We start from the raw sequence: 18,439 nt of genomic DNA, 5'->3' as shown, positions 1-18,439 counted from the left end.
TGTCTTTAGTTGAATTGCAGCACAACATATTTTATAGTTTCTTTTAAAAGACTTCATCTTTGACTCATGGGTTCTAGAAAATGTGGTAACTTCCAAATATTTGACAATTTCTAACTTATTTCTGTTTTAATTTCTAATTTCCCTATTGGTCTTAGGACACCCTAAATGTGATGGTCATCTTCTTAAATTTACTGAGCAAATATTTTAGGGTCTAATATGTAATTTGTATTCTGTTATTAGTGGAGTGACTACTGTCTCTTTCTCTCTGTTCCCTCTTCTAATATTCTCTAAACACAAATATATACACGCACGCTCACATGCAGACATGTACATACATACACATCTAGGTAAAATGTGCAATAACTCAATCATTATCTGCTCAACTATACTGACAGTAGTTGTTAAGATGGTATGAAGACAACAGTTAAACTAGGTTTAACTTAAATTATCTATTATCCCTTCAATCAGCTAAGGCTTTTCTTTATGTAATTTGGGACTACTCTTAGTGCTTGCACGATTATATTCTTCACATTATTTTTTTAGGATAGGGTCTCTTACCAAAACTGGGCTAGACCAGTGGCCAGTAAGGTCTCAGGATCTACCTGTTTCTATCCTTTTCCTGGCCCTGCCCCAGCTGGAGTCACAGGCATGCATTGTCATGCTTGGCTTCTTTTAATGTAGTTGCCAGGAACAAGAACTCATGGTGCTCATACATGTACAACCATCACTTTACTCACTGAGTCATTGTTCCTGACCAACTTACAAGATTATTACATAGTCATACATTGTTTTGATTAAAAGATTTTGGAGATTCTAAATTTTCATAACAATAAAAATAACCTAGAAAAATATTTATTTAAAATTGGTTTCCAGGATGGACAGATAGATCAGAGGGTAAAAGCACTGGCTGCTCTTGCAGAGGACTGGGTTCAATTCCCAGCACCCACATTGTGGCTAACAACTATCTGTGACTATAGGTCCAGGGTATCTGATACCCTCTTCTGACTCCACATGCATTCTTATTGGGCACACCCATCTACATGCAGGTATTATACTCATTACTATATAAAATAGATAAAAATTGGTTTTAACCTCCAACATGCATCATTTTTTTCCTTTCCCAGATGTAGAAACTGGTAAAAGTCCCCCAAACAGCCCTTCCTTGGTGTTAGGGCAAAACTTCTCATCAACATCATTCTAGTCTACAAAGCACAAGGGATATTAAGGATCTGGGAAGCTAAACTTCCCTAATGAAATGTTTAGTAACAAGTTATTATAAGTTACTTATTAGATATTTGCTAAATTTTCTATATCATGAGAACAATCAACACACTTCTTTGAATACAGTATTAAACAAATATTTTCTAAAATATTGGCTTCATAATTTCTAGCATGCCAAACACAATGCATTTATTACAACTACAACCTATCTTTAAATATATTGGGAACTTACAGAGAGTATGGAAAGGCAACCAAGAAAATGCACATAAAAATAAGAGCTAGAAATTTAAACATTTTGCACCTACAGATGTCTAATGCAGCATGTGAATCTGGCAAAGTGGGTTCCTTTCACATGTCAAGGAGAGGAAACAAACTTTCACATAAAGCCCAGTATGTAAAACTGCTCTCAGCTGATATGAACAACCCTAAAGGAATAATACTACAATCCTAGAGGCTGGCAAGGAAAGCACACTATGAAGACTCCACACACAATGCCTACTTTTCATGATGTTTTCAAAGTTCTTTTTATTAATTGATGTTAAAAATATTTTAGACAGGGTCTCCCTCGAGCCCTAGCTGGTCTGAAACTTAGACCAGGCTGGCCTTGATTTTACAGAGATCCACCTGCCTCTGCCTCTGCCTCCATAGTGTGTGTGTGTGTGTGTGTGTGTGTGTGCACAGTGTGGTTTTGATTATACAGATATCCACCTGCCTCTGCCTCTGCCTCCATAGTGTGTGTGTGTGTGTGTGTGTGTGTGTTTATGTATGTGCACCTGAATACTAGAGCCCACAGAGACCAGGGGAGTCAGATCCTTAGGAGCTAGAATTATAGTTGTTGGCAGGGACCTGATGTGGTTGTTGGGAAATCAACTCAGGTCCTCTGGAAGAGCTGTACATGCTACTAATAGCTGAGCCATCAGCCAGTCCCCTACTTTTCAGTATTTTTTATATTTGTTTCAGTTACTACAAAAATGAAGAGGAAAAACCATATTCTCTTTAGATTTAGGACATCATTAGAAATATTTTATTGATTATTTTTATTTTATGTGTATGACTGTATTTCCTGCATGTGTTTATGTATATTTATGTTATGTAATGTCTTCTGACCATGGAGGTCAAAAGAGGGCCTTAGAATCCCCGGGAAGTAGAGTTGTATGACTGCTAGACACCATGTGGGGGCTGGGAACGAGCCCGGGGTCTGTTGCAAGAGCAGCTAGTGCTCTTAACCACAAAGCCATTTCCCCATCTTTAAGGAGTAGGTTATCAACATCCAGACCTGTCTTTAGAAACTGTCGTCAGTTGAACTGTACCTTTTACAACATGTGAAAGCCAACAGTAAGTAAACCCAGCAATAGAAACTGAAGGAAATCTGTTTATAGTTCACTGGCAACCAAATAAACTTGATGCAGTTCTGCTTAGTACCTGGTACAAAGAATTTCAGTTGTCAAAGAAGATGTGTGATAAACTGAAAGTCAGGAAGAAATAAAGACACTGTCATTGCCCTGGCCTTGGTCATGACCAAAGGATTGGGTTGATATCTCCCGCAACTCAAATAATTTCACAATACACAATTTATTCTGACCATTAACCCTGACAAGTAAACCCACAAACTCCATGATACAGATCAAAGAATATGCATATATGAGTTCCACAATGCATAGCAACAGTCACTGGGCCTTACTCACAAACCCATATGTGAGGAAACCACACCATTCCTTTATACAGGAAACCCCTAAATGCTCTAGAAATCATGAAACAGTCCAGACACATCAATGGAAGAGACTTGTGGAAAGCTGTGCTTCCAACCAAGAGAAAGATGCCACAGCACCTGCCACAATGGGTGAGTCTGTTTCTGGCTATGGAAGTGCTACAACAGGAACTGCTGCATTCACATCAGACACCTGGAGACAAAGTGGGAAGTCAGAGCATTTATTCCTGTTCCTGCCAACAGCAGACTCAGGGAAGTAATCTCCAAAGCCAGAGCAATAGGCACACTCCTTTGCCAGTATCTACAGACAATTTAGCATCATTTCAGACTCACCAAGGCATTGGTGGGTATTGGGGTCTTGGGGCCTTTAAGACTATGTGTCCAGGGCCACGCACAGGGCTTTCCAACTACATGCCATAGAAGGGGTAGTGGGTCATAAGTTGGGATTCCAAGAAGACAGTGTGTTTACAGAACTAAAATCAAAGATTATACACCTGATTCCTCCAGCAAACAAGAAGACTGGTTCCCTAGTTGAACTAGGATTTATTTTCTTAAGCCACAAGGGCTAATAAGCAGAAACTGTTTTCTCAGGTTAGGTGCTCTGGGTTTCTCTTATTTTAATTTTCTTCATGATTAGTTCAGTTTTCCTATTCAGACAGCATTCATTTTCTCTGCCAAAAAACAAATAAAAGGCAGGAAAATATCTCAAAGATGGAAGAAAGCAGTAGGTAACAAACTTTGGTGTAAGAAAAGAAGTACACACATATGTTGTCAGAGAGAAAAATCACTCTACACGTGAAGAAAGGATTCAGAAACTAAAAAATCAAAAGCCTCTAGGTGAGCCCTGGATACTTTAAATATTCTTAGTTTACACAGGACAGGTATCTTTTCCCTAATTTTGTATTGGTCAACTAAATAAAGAAGAGAAAGCTGATAGGTCACAGCTCCAAGCTGAGATATGTCCAGGACTGGCCTTGGTCTCATCTGAGCTGGTAGGGACTGGTCAGGCAGAAGGGGACCTTGCCAGCAGGAGAAAAAGTCTTCAGGCGTTTGCCTCTGGCCAAAGGAGGGGGAAATTAGGCACTTGAGTTTTTTCTTAGCAGCCCAGTCAGACTTTTAGATATTTAGTCCTTCAAACCTATAACTGAATACATAAACACAGACACAGACATAAATGTGTCCTTCCTATGTTAACTTGGCTAGGAGTCTAAAGCTTTTCTTTATTTACAGTATCATTAAAGAAACCCAATTGATTATAAGACAGAAAAGAGAGACACTTTGTAGTGTACTCAGTAAGAGGAAAATATTGATGGCCATTTTTCAAGATAATTCTCACAGAATGTTATCAGGTACAACAATAAATCCAGTGAGTAAGCTGATCTCACACCTTGCTAAAATCAGAATGTGGAACATCAGTGAAATTGTTATCACCAGGAACCAAAAATTCTACAAAATAGGGTATATGGATAAACCTCACGAATGTCCTTGGCAGTACCCCACAAGAAAAAAGTTGAAGCACACATACATATACATACTTACGTAATATAAATAGATCTATTCCAGAAAAAACAAAATCAGGCAGCAGCTTTTCGCATCTGTATCTGGTTCTCTTTTCCACCAAAGCCTCAAGTTCAGAGTAGAGGTAGATATTAACACATCCTGCCTGCAGGTGGTCAAAACAGAATAGAATCTACGTGAAGGCTGAATTGAAGGCACAGAGCACAGTTACCCATTCCTCCCTTCTACCAACCAATCACCATTGACCATGCCATAGCCACTGACACTTCCTATCAATTAGCGATCTTCATCATAGTGCTCATTTTCTGTCATTAGGAAAATGGATACAAGTACTACAACTGGAATCCTCTGTGTTAAGTATATAGGTACTTAGTTTAGCAATAGTAATTCAGTTCACCAAGCATAGATAGAACATTGAATAATCACCTGCTCTTACTACAAGTTTTTCTGATTACAGTATAGTACTACTAGGCCCCCAAACAAAACATTGCAACCAAGCAATCTCCTAGCCATGCACAAAAATTAGCAAATAAATTTCCAAATACCCCTTTAGGAGGGGGAGGTTGGAAAATGTTAAACCCCTATGTGATTAAACAAATGAGAAAACTAGGAAGATTTGCCATGACCTTCTGTGCTGGACCTCAGTCACGATGAGAATGGCCATAGTGAGTTTTCACTCATTTTGTTCAGCTTCCCAAGGAGTGCTTTTGTTTGAGTCATCATCGATCCAAGCACATTAGAAGGTAGGATAAGGTGGTCAAAACATGCTGGTGAAATGGTGTATCAAAACTCAAAGAACATCAACATCTATGAAAATGCAGGGCCACACTCATCAGGAAGTTATACCTACCATAGCAATATAGATGTGGAACATGGCCAAATATTCAGGTTCCTGGACATGAAAGTTCTTGCATGCATACCAAGATTATAGAGTGGGCAACATCTCAGAAAAAGTAATACTGAACATGTTGCTCCAGGATATGCTTAAAAAGGGAGCACGTTCTTCTACCTCCTCATCTCCTTCTCCATCTCCACAAAGAATCACAATACCATCATGGCTAAAGGAATGAAGCAAAACAAAAATACCCTGTATAGGAATAAAGGAAACACAAGCTGGAGAAAAGTAATAGTAACACAGAAAATGGCATCAATGACAAATTGGTACATGTAAAAAGAGTAACACCAACTATCCCAATATAGCCAGGGGAAGGGGTTTTAAGAAAGACAGTGATTTAGTCATTTGGGACATGATAGACAAAGGATTGTATGAGTGGGGGCCTGTGTGTGTGTGTGTGTGTGTGTGTGTGTGTCTGTCTGTCTGTGTGTGCATGTGTGTGTGTGTGTGTTTGTATCTACTTGCCTGAGGTTAAGAAGGAAAAAAAAACAACAAAAAAAAAGAAATACAAAAAAAACCCTATTAGCCAAGATTCATACACATAAGAGATACAAATGTTAACAACATCAGGATAATTACATTCAACTAAAAAATAGTAAGTCACTAAGAAAGCAGAAACAAAATCTGACAGGTGGCTTTCCAGTCTTTAAAAGCCTGCATATGTCAGTGTGCCTAGGACTTGCAAGAAACTAGAGGAACATCTCCATTGTATTTAAGCCCTCTCCACTGTACGGAAAGAGCTATGATCTTCCATTTGGTAGGAAGTCCAAGGATATCATGAGAGCTGAGACTAGAGCAAATCCTCTGATCCCAAACAAATGTGCAACAGGTTGAAAGCAACAGGAAATGAGGAAAACCTGACAAGGATTTGACACGCCAATACACTGGACTATTACCTTCATTTTTTCATTTTTTGTGCCCTCTTCCAGGGAAAATGTTTTACACACAGAAGCCTTGACAGTTAACCTTGAAATTACCACAAGAATGGCATCCAAGAGCACTAAAATTCTCTTCCATGGTTATACACAGGTGATATGTACATGGAATGCCTTCAACAACAGAAAACTCTGAAAACATTTCCTAAACCACTGTGTCATGCACAACCGCACACCTGTTCTTCATGCCAAGACCCCCCCCCCCAGAGTCCTAGAGGACAACCACAGCTGCATGCAAACCCACTGAACTGTACTGAAAAAGCCAGTACCTCCCACACAGTAGGAAGTCTAAAGAAATGATATGGGAGCTGTGCCAAGAACCTGTCACTAAACAGGATGCAGCAGATTGGGGGTTCACTGATGCAAGGAATACAGGCACACATACCTGTGACCATGGCCAATCAAGTCTGACATGAACTTGGGTTCTTCCTTCTGTACCCTGTTCTTAAAGAAGTTCATAGCTCCACAGAACACAGAAAGTACTACTCTAACCACCTGTTCCGGGAGCAAGAGTGGATGGCGTATTCTCAAACTCACAACTTTATCATTTTCAGGCAAGCACCACCTGGCGAATTGAGCTCACCATTCACAACCCTTGACCAAAAGGAACAGGGAACTTCATGGCAAGCCTCACCACCGTGATGATATACCCACACAGGAGGATTTGGAAAGTGATCCTGACAGCAAACAGGAAAACCATGACACTACACATAAGCCAAAGAATCATACGGAAATACGTATGCACATACACATATGTTTGTGTTAATATTCATATGTGCACAAAAGGCTATTTATGGCTCATATAAATGTTTCAACATACATTATTGTATATGCACAGGTACTTACATAAACACACAAATACACACACACACTCACACTCATACGCATGGGTGAGAACAATCCATGTCTCTCTGGACCTCTCCCCATCTTTCCACTTTTGCTCATGTTCCTGACTGTCAAACAGCCTCAAATCCAAAATGTAAGTTGACAACAATACATCCTGTGGGCTAGGGTTCGGGCCAAAATGATGACCACAAAGAAGATCCTTTTCTTTCAGTTTGAGAGAACCGCTTTCAAAAGCAGAATCACCTACTTCTCTCTCATCACATCAATCAGCCTTGCTTATGATCCAGTCATAAACAACTGCTAAATAAACACAACCTCCCCAGTAGGGCTGTCTGTCTGGACCTCTATGGCAATGTATAGGAGTTCAAGCCCTATAGGTTTCCAGCCATGTCCAGAGAATACCCTAGATGTGCATTTGTCTTCCTGTTCATGCTATACCAGAGATCCTTTCACACAAGAGGTTAGCTATCTTCATACACTCAACTGTGTCAAGAAATAAGCCCTACAGGTCTCTTAGGAGGGGATGTTTGAAAATGCTTATGGCTCATGTGCTGGCAGGAATGGGGAAACAAGGAAGAGTTTCCTAACACCTCAAGTACCTAGGGGACCTTCTATGCTAGAATTCAGTCACTATGAGAAATGATGGTTATTGAGTTTTCACTCTTTTTTTGAGATAGAGTCTCTGTGTAGCCCCAGCTCACCTGGAACTCACTATGTAGACCAGGTTGGATTCAATCTAACAGAGATCTAGTTGCCTCTCGTGTGCTGGAATTAATGGTATGTGCTACCATACCCAACTTGAATTTTTCACACATTTGGTTCAGGTTAAGGAATATTTGCATGAAAGTCATCATTCATATGAGCAAATTGGAAGGCACCTCATGTTGGTCCACATATGCTGGACAGTGGGTATTCTGAGGACATCCAAGACTCTGCATGAAAGTCATCATTTGCATGAAAGTCATCATTCATATGAGCAAATTGGAAGGCACCTCATGTTGGTCCACATATGCTGGACAGTGGGTATTCTGAGGACATCCAAGACTTTGAGCTAATATTAAGAAGAACACAATGCAATGTCACCAATAAGCACATTTGAAGCATGTTCTCCGGACATGGCCTACAATATGATGGAACTGGACCTTAGAGATGCTTCTGTAAGTCCTCTCAGATTTAGGAAGACACCAACATCCTCTATATGTGGGCATATATAGTGCTTACCTTTGCTCTTGGCATGCTATTGGCAGAGTTACCATGCTTGGTTCATACTGCTCAGTTGCTAGCACCTGGCTAGGCCCTTAGGCCCAACAGTACTTTCCCAATTGACAGAAAGCTTGCCACACAAACTGAAACTGCCAAGAGGACACAGAGCAAACCAGTGCTTGAGAAAAGAATCAAGGTCATCCCTTCTGGGCCCATCAATCCTTGCAATCAGTGCCAAAGCAACTTCTCCTTCAACACCCACTCATAGTGGTTGGGGATCATGACAATTCATTGAGAAGGGGGTTGAACTGTGAGGGGTATGTGATATCTGTGTGTATCTTTGTACTCTCTTCCTGGCCTTAAGTACATCTTCATATATGTCTCACTAGTCACCAGTCAGCTCCAAAGGAGTACCACTGCATTCAAATGTCCCAAAACCAAGGCCCTCCAGCCTCAAAGATGCCAACTTCAGACAGCCATGAGCAATGGCCTTCAGTCCTATGTTTGGAAGCGATGCCCTAGTGCAAGTGTAGCCCAGCACAAACTCCCAGAGAAAGGCTATCATAGTATCTCTGGCATTACCCAAACCAGAAATGCTCCTTACTTAATGCTTCTGGATACAAACACGAGGACCTTCGCACCATGAGAGAAAGCATGTCAAGCTGCTATACTAAGTCCAAAGTCAAGATGCAAAATCAAAGCACTAAGTGGAATTACTCCTCCAAACAGGCATATGGTAACCTGTAGTCTCCAATACTACAACCCAAGAAAGCAGAATCCAGGAAGCAGATTATATCTGTCTGAAAGCCTAAAGGAAATAAGAAAAAACACTGACAAAGCAGTGACAAGATCAACATACTGGACATTTTCTTTTTAATTTTCTGCCCCATTGTAGGGGAAACCACACTATACATAAAATCACATCTCCACTTCTCTTTAACATAGTGCTTGAAACTCTTGCAAGAGCAATAATACAAGAGCAGGAAATTAAACGAGTAATAATTGGAAAAGAAGAGATCAAATTATCCCTTTTGCAGATATGATATTATATCTGAAAGATGCCAAATATTCACCAGAAAACTCCCAGAAATTATTAACACATTCAGTAAAGTGGCAGGTTACAAAATTAACCTACAAAAGTCTGTAGCCTTTCTATATACCAATAACAAGCAATCAGAGAAAGAGCACATGGAAACACTCCCCTTCATAATAGCTGCAAAAATAATAAAATATCTCAGAATAAACCTGACCAAAGACATTAAATACCTCTTTAATGAAAATTTTAAATCTTTAAAGAAATAGATTGAGGAAGAAATCAGAAGATGGAAGGACCTCCCATGCTCATGGATTGGAAGAATTAACATTGTGAAAATGACCATCCTACCAAAAGCCATTTGTAGATTCAATGCAATGCCAAACAAAATTCCCATGACATTTTTCACAGAATTGGAAAAATCATCCTAGGATTCATATGGAAGTACAAAAGACCTCGGATAGCCAAAGCATCCCTGAGCACTAAGCAATACCTGGGAGATTACTATATCAGATTTTAAGCTGTATTACAGAGCTATAGTCATAAAAACAACATGGTACTGGCACAAAAATAGACCCATATATCAATGGAACAAAATTGAAGACCCAAATATGAGTACATGCAATTTCAGCCACCTGATATTTGACAAAGGGGCCAAGAGCATTCACTGGAGGAAAGACAGCATGTTCAGGAAATGGTGCTGGCAAAACAGGTTCTCCACCTGTAGAAGAATGAAACTAAACCCCTATCTTTCACCTTACACAAAAGTCAACCCCAAATGGTTCAAAGTCCTCAATGTAAAGCCTAACTTCGAACTAAAGAGAACTAAAGTTCTCTTTCATCAGTAACCTAGAGGACACTGGGTACCTTCAACAACAGAAATCCCTGCACATGTTGGCCAAATCAACATGTGCCCCACAACAAGACAACTGTTTTGGGTGTACTAGGACCACAAACAGGGCCAGAGGATAAGAACAAATGCAGGCATCCACTAAGTTGCAGTGAATGAGCACAGACTTCCTACATGGTGGGAAGACCAAGGATATGATATGGGATCTGGGCCCAGGACTCTGACAAAAATCAATGTTCAGATGTGTGGATCACTACCACTGACCCAAGGAATAAAGTCATACTTGCCTGTGAACAATAAATTCTGACATAAATTGGTGCTATCCTTCCAGACGCAGCCATCAAAGCAGCACAACACAATTCTTGAACCTACAAGTCCCTACATTCTGCCTTTCAGAATAGGGTACAAGTGTCCAGACCAGGACAATTATGTCAGACCTACAGGCTGCACTGTAAGCACCAACACCTTAACAACTCTAACCATTGTACTGCCACCCCACTCAAGAGGCCTGAGTCAGTGATGGAAATTAATACTGAGTTCTAGAGAAAAAAAGTGATGTAGGGGCTAACCAGAGAGCAATGTTTCTGTCTCCTTCCCTGGTTACTAGGAGTGTCTAGAAGTTTGTCACTGAAATCACCAAGAAAATTCTAAGCATCTGCACCTTACTATCAGTACCTCCATGATGAAACATGTCAATATCAACCTCCTGCCAAAAACAACCTTTGGGAAATGCTACTTTTCTTCAAGGGTCACCAAGTGACACTCTGTCCAAATAAATCACAACCCCCAATGTCACAACCCAGCACCATCTGGAAAAAAGAACTTCCCACCCAACAATTGAGTCTGGTATCATCTACTCAGGTCTCTAGGCATTGGATGGGCTGACACAGCCTTGGGTACAAGGCCTTCTAAAACACAGACATGCTGATGTAGACAGAGATACTTAGACATATAATCACAGGTAGATGCTCATGTCCCAGAATGTCCAAGTTATGTCACTTAAAGTTGTATACATACATAAGCAAAGGGTAGGAAATACATAAGAGAAATTTCCAGGCAGAATACAATACCCATCTTCAAAGAAATCTATAAGTCACTTGTGTTGACTGTGTTGTGATCCAGGTTTTATTCTTAAATCATTTCCCCAAAGGTCAATCTGTAGGGTGAGTTAGACAACAAGACCACCACATTAAACATTGAGTCTGGGAGACTTTGCCCATGAAAATGGATAGGGGGCAGGCTCCTGACATCCGAGATGCCATTCCTAACCCAACACCAGAGATGGTGCGAAGGGATGGAGGCTACAACCTGCAAGAGAGACAGGTTCCTGAAAAATTAGTGCCAGTGACTATGCACCTGAAGTTCAGAACCACAGACTTGCTGGACCTCAGAGGCCCATAAGAGGACAAGGTCGTGAGCACCCCAGGGAGTGGAAGGCATAACTTAATCTTTGGTGGTCCACCCCAAGGAGCAGATAGTGTGTCCTGCCTAGGGCACTGGTCGCCCCAGGGGACTCTGGCAGTTGAGAGGTCAGGCCATGCAAAGGAAATACCTGGAAACCTAGATGCTCCTATTGCTCTCCAAGCCTAGAGCATGACACACAACCACAGAGTCCCTGCACCTGTGCGTGGGCCTGAGACCAGGGGTGAGGCAGGATGGTGCCTAGAGGAAACGGCCGGGGTGTGATCAGACTTGTTTGGCACCTAGAGGAAACTGCCAGAACATGGCCACACTTGTTTTGAAGAATCGCTAATTGGCTCCTGTCATTTCCATGCATCTTGGCAGCGTGTGATCACCTCCCGAACGTTATGTTGTGCTATGGAGAGGAGACTGCTTGCTCAAGTTCACCTTTAATATAATTGGACACTTGGTTGGGGAGTAGATTTTCCTTTGTGGTTTTTGCCTTCATAAGCCCTGTAACTCCTGTAATAAACGAGTTCCTGCTTGACTGGCTCCCTGTCGTGTCTGATTGTCTCCCGGGGAGGCTGTGGGTAATGGGAGGACTGCTCATCTCCCTTTCCCTGGCTCCTGTGTTGGGGCAGGATCCCCGACATCTGGCGCCCAACATCGGGCCGAAGACCACTCAGACCTGCTACAGAAGCTGATCGCCAGGGCTAACTGGGTGAGTACCAAGGGAAATGAGACTGTAAGAGATGGGTAACGCAATGAGTAAAAGTGAGGACACAGCGCTGATGGTGCTGAGACATATGCTAAGATCCAGGTGGTTAGAACAGTCTGATTCCTCATCAAAGAGGGTCTGGGAGGCTGCCCTCCATCTCGCTCCCTGGCTGCCTGCCGGCAATTTATTCCAGTTGGCTACCTGGGACCAGCTTGAACAAATGGTTCACAAGGCAGAGATCAATAGAGGGGAGGAAACACCCTTGGGGTTTTACCCCATGATCTCAGCTCTTAAGTCATGTTTTTAACCCAATCCAACCCCCGGGCATACCGGCCTTTGCCAGGTGGATAAGGTTGCAGGGGAAGATCAATGGGTCGCGTTTGATGAAGAGAGAGCCCAACGATTGAAAGTGAAGCGCGTACTATGGAGAGATCTGGAAAGGGGGGAGTGATGAGAATGTGGAAGATAAAGGGGGGACCCCAGGCGGTCAGGATGAGCATGAGGGAAAGGACCCTTGGGGGGGTTGCCCAATCTAGTCCATCAGAGCTCTCCACTCCCATGGGACTGGTCCAGGCTTTTCCCGTAAACATCAACCCCAGACCCCAGTGCCCAGCCACCTGGTACCCTTGGGAGGCTAGAGATCTTAAAGAATTAAAGAAGGTGGTGGCTGAGGATGGCCCTGGTTCCCCCTGGGTCAACACCCTTCTCCAGGGCTTCATATAGCAACCCTGTACCACCAAAGACTGGATGGATCTAGCCAAGGCAGTCCTCCCCAGCCCCTTGTTCATTAAATGGGCAGCACTGTACTGAGAGGAATGCCGGGTCCAGGCAGAAAATAACTGTGCCTCAACCCCCCCTGTCCCTATCACTTTCAGCATGCTGACAGGGACCATGGATGCCTTTGCCATGGGCACCCAGCAGGCAGCACTTCTGCCACCATATACGGAACTGGTCAGGGCCCTTGGCCTCAAGGCCTGGCATAAGTTGGATACAGTCCCTACAGAGCTGCCCATATCGGGGATCCATCAAAGCTCAGGGGAGCCATTACATAAGTTTGTAGATAGGGTTGAAAAGAGTCTAAAGAGAAAGTTTCCCCCTGGGCCACTCAGAGAACAGTTCATAAAAATGCTAGTATGGGACGGTATGAATGCCAACCATAAGCTTGCCTGTGCAGGGTTAAAGGACTATTCCATGAGCAGCTGGATCATGGCCTCAAAGGACATAGAGACCAAAACAAAGGTGACCGAGGCTGTGGCCACAGTCCTCAAGACACAGATAGAGGCTCTAGCTATAGTCTTTAGAGAAGCCCTCACAGGCCTTGGGCGGCAGGATAGGAGCCCCAGGGCTGAGGACCGGAGATGTTTTGGGTGTGGCCAGCCTGGGCAACTAAAGAGAGACTGCCCAAAAGGGAAAGCCCCTCTCAAGGTGGAGGGGGACAAGCCTAGGGCCCCGTGCCCATGCTGCCACAAGGGGTTTCATTGGAAAAAGGACTGCCAGTCCAGGTATGATGTGGAGGGCAAACCTTTAAACCAGGTTTGGGGCAACCCCTAGCCCCATCACCAAAAGGGGGAGGGAGCACAGGCCCTGGAGGGCCCATCACCCACTGGATGGTCCCTATCATCCTGGGGCTCCACCCTAAGATAGATATCTTGATACATAATGGGGGGAGGGTCTGGGGCATTATTGACAACAGGGCAGATGGGACCATTCTAAGGAAAGAAGAAGTCCCCAGAAGGTGGCCCCTTGAGCCTGGCCCACAGGTGATGGGTGTCAGTGGCACCATGCCATCATGGGAGCTTAAGAACTGGCTTTGCTGGCAGGACCCAGATGGTACTAGGGGGGAAATTAGAACTTTGGTGGCTGAGGGGCTTTCCTGCAACCTCTTTGGGAGAGACATCCTGGGGGGGGCAGATGTTTTTGTGACCATGGACAATAGGGAGTTTATTGAGGGGCTCCTTGATGATGAGAAAATGAACAGGGTTAGATACCCCCTTGACCGCCTCTCAAACTACAGGGGGGAAGAGTCCAAGTCTCGCCAGGTCCACCTTCAATCCTAGAGGCCGCTGTTCCTCAAGTTCCTGCAATCCGATGGTCCCCGGGGAGCCCAGTTTGGGTGGAACAGTGGTTTTTGCCCAAGACAAAGCTCCAGGCTTTGAGGCATATTATACAGGAACAACTTATGCTGGGGCATATCTGCCCCTCCATGAGCCCTTGGAACACCCCTGTTTTTGTCATAAAAAAGTCATCTGGCCAATGGAAGATGCTGCAGGACCTCCACAAGGTCAACGCCAGAATGACCCTGGAGGGAGTCCCCATGAGGGGACTGCCCTGGATACCTCCTATCCCCTCAGATCTATCTCTCATAGTTATAGATATCAAAGACTGCTTTTTCTTTATTCCCCTACAACCCCAAGATTGTGAGAAGTTCACCTTCTCTGTGCCTTCCATCAACTTTAGCATGCCTGATGAAAGGTACAAATGGAGAGACTTGCCCCAATGCATGGCCAATACCCCAGCTTTCTGTCAGAGCTTTGTAAGGGCTCTCATGAGCCCAACAGAGTCTTTGCCACATGCTACTGTATATGCCTATATGGATGATATAATTTTGGGGACATCAAGTCCCCACCAGTTACAAGAACTATATAGGGCCAATCAAAAATGCCTCCAGGTGGGAGGGCTTCAAGTATCCGCTAACAAAATACAGACTGTCACCCCCTTTAATATTCTGGGGACTACATTTTCCATGGAGGGGGTCAGTCCCTTGAAGCCACAACTGACTATTAAACTTAATATGACCCTGATAGAACTTCAAAAACTATTGGGGGAGATTAATTGGCTATGGTCCTGGATGCCCGTCTCTACTGAGACACTGGAGCCCCTGTTCCAATGGTTAGTAGGCAAACAGCTGTCAGAGCTAATCCATCTGAACCCACAACACCTAGGCATTTTACAGGGGTTCCAGGAGGCCCTGGACCAAGCCCAACTGGCCCACTATATGCCTGGAAAGGACCTCAAACTATGGGTGCTCCCCAGCAAGGCCCTGATGACATCCGTCCTCACACAAGGGGGGAAGTCCCTCCAATGGGTGCATACCTCCCTAGGGGGCGCTCCACGGGTATATACACCCATGAACCAGTTGGCTGACCTAATTGAGAAAGGACGGGATATAGCCCTGAGGCATTATGGCATTGACCCCCACAAGGTTATTATCCCTTAATTGGCTAAAAGACTTTGAATGGCTCTGCAGAAATAATAACTGAATGGTCATAGCCCTAGAAGGCTTTCTGGGAAAGTTGGACTGTCATTATGGCCCTCACAAATGGGTAACCTCCTTTTGCACCCTCCACTGGGGGGCCCCCAGGATTTTTGTCAAAAACCCTCTGACAGAGGCCTATAATGTGATGGAGGAAAATTCAGAGCTGCTGTAGTAATTTACATGGCGGTATAAACAGAACCAAAAACATACGTTCACACTTGTGAGGGCTCTGCTCAATTTTAAAAACTCATGGCCATTTCCCTAGCCTTGTCCAAAGTAGATGACCCCATGAACTTGTTCTCTGACAGCCTATATGTAGTCAACCTTCTCCCGGATTATTAAATTCTCATTTTGGCTAGATGACAACCTTATTACCTCCCTAATGATCCAGGTTCTAACATTGTTAACAGAAAGAAGGGCCCACATTTTCTTACAACACCTTAGGGGCCACCAAGGACTGCCTGGGTTCCTCTCCCAGGGCAATGCAGAGGCAGACAAAATGGCTTCTACCCATATCCTATCAGCAGGCCTGGAGAAAGCTCAACAACTGCATAATCATACCCATGTAAATTGGCGGGGACTCCATAAGAGGTTCCCTCAAGTCCCTATCAAGACTTAAGAAAAATTGTACATACCTGTAAGTCTTGTCAACCCTTTCTACAGGTGCCACCCCTCCAACAACCAGAGGTAAACCCTAGGGGGCTGAAGCCTAACTCTCTTTAGCAGACAGATGTCACACAGTACATTCCTTTTGGAAAACTCAAGTATGTTTTCATGTCTATTGACACATTCTCACATGCCTGTTGGGCTACCGCCCATACAGGAGAAAAGTCTAAACATGCTCAATCTCACTTCCTCCAGTGCTTCGCTATGCTGGGATTACCTCAAAGGATTAAAACTGACAATGGGCCATGCTTCATAAGTAAAAGCTTACAGGACTTCTTCTCTTTATGGGGAATCCACCATAACACAGGGATCCCCTATAACCCCCAGGGCCAAGCTATCATAGAACGTAACCATCAGGACCTAAAGACCCAATTACAAAAACAAAAAGGGGGAGTAAGCCCCCACCAACAGCTAGGTTCGGCCTTATTTACCATCAATATCCTCAGTTTTCAAAACGGTCAATTGGAATCTCGATTCCAAAAACATTGGGGCCATCAGGAGCAAAGACCAGAGGTATGGGTCAGATGGAAGGATCCAGTAATGGGACAATGGCGAGGACCCGACCTGCTCCTTACTATGGGCAGGGGGTTTGGATGCATCTTTCCCATGGATGAACCCCAACCCATCTGGGTACCTGCAAGGAATCTAAAGATGCAGGAATAACCCTGTCCCAAAGGTAACAGCCCTTTGAGGAGGATTTCTATGCCTTACAGGATGGAGTATTTTGGATGGAAGGCTTTCATTGCCGTGCTCGCCACTGCTGCCCTGGCCATCATCATCTATATCGTTACCATCATTATTCAAGATCTGATCAATATATGGCTGACCAAAATCTGTCCATAATGGTATTCCTTCTCTTGTCAGCCATCTGTCAGATAAAAGCCGAGGACCTCTGGGCCTTGGTACCATCCCCACCTATACTCTTGCCCTTCTCTTAAGTGAAGAGCTGGCAATTACCAAAGACATGGTTCTGTTAGCTTGTGACCCTCGTTTTAGGTCACTTTGTCTCACCCCTTACAGAGTTCAAAATATTACTAAATCGTGCCTACAAATAGCGGAGTATATTCACGGTGACTGGAACCAAGAATTTTCTAATTATTCCATATTACTGACCAATTAGATTATTGCTTTAAATTATACCCGAGCCCCAGTCCTATCGATAGACTTCTCCTTTTTTAGTAAGGTATGGGAGCATATCAAGGGGTTCTTGGACCCAACTTGGTTACTCACCTATGGGAGCATATTTCTAACGCTTGTGCTAGCTTTTGTTCTCCTCAGGTGTCTCTGCTCGATTATCGAAAGACAGAAACAGATGAAGAAAGTCCTGTTCCAACTTGCCCTGGCCACCCAATCCCCCTTGGGCCCCTCCTCAAGACAAATCCAAGCATGGATGCTTGAGCTAGCCTGAGGGCCCAGGTTGCTTTGCCCCCTTATGGGATAGACCCCTGTATATTAACTGCCAAAGGGCATGGCTGGTCCCAATGATGGGTAAGACCCTCCCAGACTGATGAACACAAGACAGGGGCCATGAGGGCAATCATGGTTACCCAAGGATGGGCAACTTCAGCACCTGAGGAGAGGTGACCTAAGACAAGGAGGCCATAAAAGCAGAGGGGGATGGGAACAGTGTGCCCCATCCCCAGGGGCTATCCTTAAGGAACCTCACTTTTAAAACGAAGTAGGGGGAGAGATGCGGGGGCCTGAGGCCAGGGGCGAGGCAGGATGGTGCCTAGAGGAAATGGCCTGGGCGTGTTCAGACTTGTTGGCGCCTAGAGGAAATGGCCGGAACATGGCCAGACTTGTTTTGTAGAATTGCTAATTGGCTCCTGTCATTTCCGTGCATCTTGGCAGCACGTGATCACCTCACGAATGCTATGCTGTGCTATGGATAGGAGACTCTATGCTCAAGTTCACCTTTAATATGATTGGACATTTGGTTGGGGAGGGGATTTTCCTTTGTGGTTTTTGCCTTCATAAGCCCTGTAACACCTGTAATAAATGAGTTCCCTGTCACGTCTGATTGTCTCCCAGGGAGGTTGTGGGTAATGGGCAGACAGCTCATCTCCCTTTCCCTGGCTCCTGTATCAGGGCAGGATCCCCGACACACCTGGACTCCCGAAAGCATGGTGGCACACACCAGATTCCTTCCTACCCTGGGGCATGACCGGCCAGGGATCTTGGCCTCTGGC

At 44.0% G+C, this 18,439-nt stretch overlaps 1 long non-coding RNA gene and 1 other non-coding gene across 3 annotated transcripts in view; both read right to left on the bottom strand.

The window, feature by feature from the left end:
* Positions 1 to 18,439, bottom strand: part of LOC103731781 — a 114,520-nt gene that overhangs the window by 22,909 nt on the left and 73,172 nt on the right. For both annotated transcript variants that reach the window (XR_003849070.1, XR_001872379.2), the window contains 2 exons: positions 5,298 to 5,534; positions 4,469 to 4,592 (listed from right to left, as the gene is read on the bottom strand). This is a non-coding gene — a long non-coding RNA (uncharacterized LOC103731781). The remainder of the gene's footprint in view (positions 1 to 4,468; positions 4,593 to 5,297; positions 5,535 to 18,439) is intronic.
* LOC115069850 lies at positions 5,084 to 5,176 on the bottom strand. Its single transcript, XR_003849085.1, has one exon. It is a non-coding gene; the product is annotated as a small nucleolar RNA SNORD116 (small nucleolar RNA).

The sequence above is a fragment of the Nannospalax galili genome, unplaced genomic scaffold (genome assembly GCF_000622305.1).
Source record: "Nannospalax galili isolate Female #2095 unplaced genomic scaffold, S.galili_v1.0 scaffold275, whole genome shotgun sequence".
Taxonomy (NCBI): Eukaryota; Metazoa; Chordata; class Mammalia; order Rodentia; family Spalacidae; genus Nannospalax; species Nannospalax galili.
Note: the sequence above shows the minus strand (reverse complement) of the source record. Positions and strands in the feature narration are given on the sequence as shown.